A 5,427-nucleotide genomic window follows, 5' to 3' on the forward strand; every position below is an offset into this window, starting at 1 on the left:
CTCCGGGGCTGGCGGCAGAGCTCAGACCAGGTCTCCGGACCATGCTGCCCGTGCAGTTCAGAAGGAGACCGAACGATGTAATTAAGAAAAGACAATTTCTTTTTACACTTCTAAGCATACCGAATACTGCAGAATGGCTAGCCCCGGGTAGGCAGCGGGTTATCTCTTTTCTAGGAAATCTCACTTTTTTTTTCCCGTGGTCTAAAAATGGAATGCAGACACTTAAAATAAATTCCCAGAGAATAAAACTGAGAAAACACAACGGGATTTGAATCAAAGTGTTTGGATTAATTAGCTTAAACTGAAAGCTTTCATTCTGATTTCAGCCTCAGCTTTATGTACAGAAAATTAAAGCAGCAAAGCTTCGTAAGTTGAAAAATGAAAATGTTCCACCCTGAAAATATCAAAACAAGATGCTTAGCCTCACTGAGCCGCTTTGTTGCTTTCTAAAAGGAAATGGCACCAAGACCAACACCTTTACAAGCAGCTTGGATCATTAAGAGCTTCAAAAAAACCTCTAGATCAGATCAGCATAAGCAATTAATATCTTAATCAGTTTTTCTCTTTTTCTTCCAGAGGAAAGTCTAAAAATACTGATTTTTTCCAAATTATCAAAAGATTTCTTTAAATATTTTCCCTTTACTGTATGGTCAAGCTTGAGCTGTGTGAGTTAGCTGGGGCGGTTCGTATGAATCACGTCTTTGCTCAGGCTCCGCGGCAGGCACTGCTCCTATCAGCGCTCGCTGGGCTGGCGGTGGGGAAAGCAGCACGGGAGTTGCTTTTTGGTGCTGTATGTGTGGGAGACAGCTATTCAGCACCCTACAACTCGCATCGTGGATGTTGGAATGAAAAGTGGTACGGAGGCTGGGGTTTCATACATATTTGTAGTCTAAAGATGAACAAAATGTGTTTTCGTGACCATTTTCCTACTGTGGGTGAAATTGAAAAATGAAAAATTGGAGATCTGGGGGTTGTGCTCACTTTGTCATTTTTCGTTCTCCTTCCTTGTCTGGATCATTTCTGTTTCAATGGCAAAATAGGAACAGGGTAAAAGCAGAGGCAGAGGAGAAAAATAAAGGAAAAGAGAGACTAGAGGGGAGAAATACAGGGAAACTGAGAAGTTAAAATGAAATATTTTGAAAGTTTGATTTTCTAGAGATATTTCCAAATGAAATACATTTCCTTTGGAAACTTTGATGTTTTGGGTAATTTTTCCTTCTGATTTTCAGTCAGCTCTACCCAACGCAGCACCCGAACGGACCCTGGCTGCACACCCCAGGCAGGGTTTGCCTGGCGCGCTACCTGACCCGTGGTGTCTTTAGCACAGAGGCAATAAAATCGCCGCTGGAAATGAGCGTGGCTTCACTGGCTGCTCGTTAGCACGGTGCATGGAGGCTGGCTTTTGCAAGTCAGCAGCCGGCGGTTCCCAGCCGTGTGCTCACAGCAGGCCCTTGCAGATGGACGCCAGGGAGTCATCGTCCCCGGAGGTGTCCTCTGGTTGCACTCGTGTCCCCGCTGAGCCTGACGTTGCTGCTCGGGATGCTGGTCCCCTACGTCGGAGCCTTCCCTCGTCTTCCCTTGCAAGCCCAGTTCTGCAGTCCCACAGCGCTTGCCCCATCCCAGGGTTGTTGCCCCATCCTGGGGCCCTCCCTGGGGACCAGGTGCAGGCTGCTGGTGCCCGGGGGCTGCAGGCAGCAGGGCTGGGGCCTGACTCCAAAGCCGTTTTTGCAAAGTTGGGACTGCGTGGGGAGCGGGATGCTGGTGGTGCGGTAGTTGCTGCCATCTAATGGCTCTGACAATTAATATGCAGGAGGGGGAGAGCCCGGGTGCACTGTGCACATCTGCTGGCTTGGTAGCTACCAGCTCATGAGCTCTCCCGTGGGGCTGCAGGGCTGCTGGGGGGGACGGCGAGCCTGAAGAGCAGCACAATATCCCGTCAGGTGACACTGGGCACAGCAGGGAAGGCAGAGGTTGGGCATTCCTATTTCAAAGCTGGGATGAGATCCTCAGAGGTGATGCTTGCCAGTCCTGGTAGCTCTGCCCTTCCCAGGGAGGTCGAAGATGCTGTCACGCCCTGCCATCTGCAAGCCTGCGGAAGCAGTGGGATTTGCATGCTGGAGGTCTGCATCCCAAACCCACCTCGGGAGATGTGACGGGAGTCTCCCAGCAGGCCCTTCAGCCGATTCCCCCTCTTGCAGCGAAGAGCTGGGCGATGCAGCGAGTCCCAGCAGGGCTGCGCTCCCAACGCTGGCTGTGCGGGTCCCAGACAGCAGAGCCCCAGCCTCAATGCTCTCAAGCATCTCCACTCTGCCGACAAGTGGCCACTGCTCCACTCTGGCCCGGCACCGGCCGCAGTGCCCTGACACGAGCCCTGCGCACCCCCCCGGGGGAAGAGCAGCCGCCTGGCTTGTGCCTCGCGGCCAGCAGCTGCACGCCAGCGGCTCCCAGACCAGCCTGCAACTTGCAGGAAAACAGCTTAGATTCACCCCTCTCAGGCACGTAGCCCTGATGCAACGGCTTTCCAAGCACCTTCACAAAGAAAGGCACAGTGCCACCTTTTTCCAGTTTATTGGACGGGAATAGCACAGCCTCTGGGCTCAGCAGCAGCTCCCCAACACACAGGGGACACAGGAGAGAGACCTTCCTCTGCTGTCCCCAGCACAGCCTGATAGCCTTGGGCTACCTGGGGCCATGGGAAAACCTGTCCAGCACATAGGCGGCCACGGTGCAAAGGCTGAGACGGCCACTTGCGCACAGCCGTGTCCAGCCAGCGCTGTCCCTGTGTCCGGCCAGCGCTGTCCCTGTGTCCCTCTGGCCAGTGAGCAGCCACCTCACGTGGGCCAGCAGAGAGGATCCCCTTCAGGTCGCTCCAGGTCCAGAGAGGTGGGTGAGGCATGAGGGCTCCCCGTAGGTCCTGCCTGAGCTCAGCACCCCAACGTGGGCTGCAGGCGCTCATCTGCACCCCAGGTCCTACCTGGCCATACTCAGGGAGGTCTCGGTGCCCCTCAGAGGCTGGCAGCTGTCTACAAGCTACCTGCCATCAATTCTCCTGCATTATTGATAGGGTTCAGGCCATTTAAGGTTCTGGCCAGTGCTGGGCAGAGATACTTCCAGTCTAGGAGAAGAGCAGGGATGAGAGGCCAAGGAGAGAAGCTGTGACTGGATGGGGCAGCAGGAAGGGTGGAGCTGGGGGACCTCTTTGCAGCACCTCTTCCATTAGCCAAGAGAGATCAGGTGGCCAGGGGACAATTTTCATCACCTGGGGACCCTCTTCTGCTGTGAAGAGTGGGTGGATCTGGCTGCTAGCTGTGAGTCTGTCCTTGTGGGGCTGATTCGGGGGTGGGTGGCTATCTTGGCTGGGTGCACGGCAGGACCAGGCTTTGCGGCAGTAGGAGAGCTGAGAAAGTGGCGTTGTAGGTGAGAGGGGGCACAACGGCTCTGGGGGAGGCACTGGTCAGAGGCGTGGTGGGAAGGGCTCCTCTTCTGCAGGTGACATGGAGAGCAGCCCCTGCTCCATCCCAGGAGAGTCAGGGGTCTGGGACTGGGCTGCCTGGGGATGTGGGACAAGCTGGGAACGTCAGAAGCTCATGACATATCTCCTCATGTCCCCTCGTGCCCTCCGCTGGGGAGCAGGCGTCCTTGTGCAGGATGGAGTTGCTTTGGGGCGGAGAGCCCGGCACCCCACCCCTCATCCCTGCAACCTTGTCGTAGCGCAGAGAGGAGAGACCTGACAGGAGTCAGAGGGAGCTGGGAGGAGTATCCCGAGGGCGCGCGAGGGTTTCACGAGCTGTTAGTTCAGATCTCACAGAGGACGTGAGGTCCGGGCTACCTCTGCGACCTTGGAAGGAGCTGTTCTAGAGGCAGAAGGAGGTTTTGTCTGAGAGTCCCGTACCTAAAAACTGCTCTGACGTGTGATGCTGTGGCTGTCCCCCCTGCAACCATTGCCAAAGCAGTGATGGTGCTGGAAGGTGCTGCAGCTCTGCCCGCACCTGGGCGCGGGTGCCCGAGCGAGGCAGCGCGCTGGAGCCGTGACTGCTGCGGGCAGGGTGGGCGAGGAACGGATGCAATGATCAAAAGAGCTCGAAAAGGCTTTGAGAGGCAGCACCGTGGGGCTGTATGTTTGCGACTGCTATTCCTTGCCACTCTCCTACACCTTATCGTTGAGCTCTCTATAGCGAACGCGGCGCCTCTGAGACACCTGCACATGGATTATTACAGTGGGGCTTTCCCTGACGCCTCCAAACCTTCCTGCAAGCTGAACTGGAAAAAACCCAAGATGTTTGCACAAGGGTGAACTAGAAGGCTCCTTTCAGCAACACAGTGCCAGGCAGGGGCTGCAGCAATCTTCAAACCCTAGAGCTCAGCTGGCTGGCTCTGGTCCGTCCTTCTTCCTTCCCACGCCTTATCTGCGGCCTCCACTTCCCTGGCTCTGTCTCCGCGCAGTCTGGAGGCTCCCTTGGGCGGTGACGCCGCGCCGCTGCCTTTGAAGCGGTGGTCACGTTTGAGAGCCGCAGGCGGGAGCGGGGAGGCTGCTGGGGGTTCACACCCCAATGGCAAGGAGGAGACCTCAAAGCAGCAGCCCGGGCTGCCTCCGGCGCAGGGCGGCCGCTGTCCGCGCTGCAAGGGTGGTCCCAGCTGTCTGACCCACCGGGCACGGCTGACACATGCCGTCTGTCTTCCAAGAGCCCTTACTTCCTCCGCCTCTGGCTGAAAACAATGTGAGAGGAGCAGGCCTCAGCACTTCTGAAAATTAAGCGCTGAGTTCAGCTTAGTTCAGCTCCGGAGCCCGCTTAACCCTTTAGTTGCAGGATGGAGCAAATTTCCCGGTGCAGGCAGCAGCTTTGGATTGCCATGTGCAGCACAGAATGGAGAAAAGGAAGGGCCTTGGAGGTGGAAGAAAAGTCTTGAGTGAGGGCCATCAGCAAAAACAAGTATCTTAAAGCCAGGCCTGTCCGGCTGCATTTCCGTGACTCGCCACGCCGGTTTTGCTGCAAAATGTTTCACCTGCCCTGTGTCCTGCAGCCATGCGTGAACCCCCTCCTTCCCGAGCTGCCCCCAGCTGCTGGCACACCAGGAAAGACGCTGTCCCAAGGCCACCCCATCTTGGGCTTGCGAAGGCATGCATGGAGGTACGTGGGGGCAGGTTGCTCTCTCCCATGCTCCTGTCCCCCCCCCCCCCCGAGCAGGCAGGCGCTGGCGTGCAGCCCCAAGGGCCCGGGGTTGCGGGGGGGACACGGTGCGGGCAGGTGCTTATCACCGCTCTGCGCCCGTTTGCAGAGGGTGAAAGCAAAAGCAGAGAGTGCAAGAATGAGGAAATGTCCCCGCTGGCCCTGCTGGCTCCTGCCAGCGTCCCCGCGGCTCCTCCGGCTGCAGCCGGTGCTCGGGCGGGGTGGGCTTTCAGAGGAGGAAAGGAAAGTGCTGCTGCAC

This window comes from Nipponia nippon, unplaced genomic scaffold (genome assembly GCF_047370975.1).
Source record: "Nipponia nippon isolate SJK-2023a ecotype South Korea unplaced genomic scaffold, ASM4737097v1 scaffold_17, whole genome shotgun sequence".
Lineage (NCBI taxonomy): Eukaryota > Metazoa > Chordata > Aves > Pelecaniformes > Threskiornithidae > Nipponia > Nipponia nippon.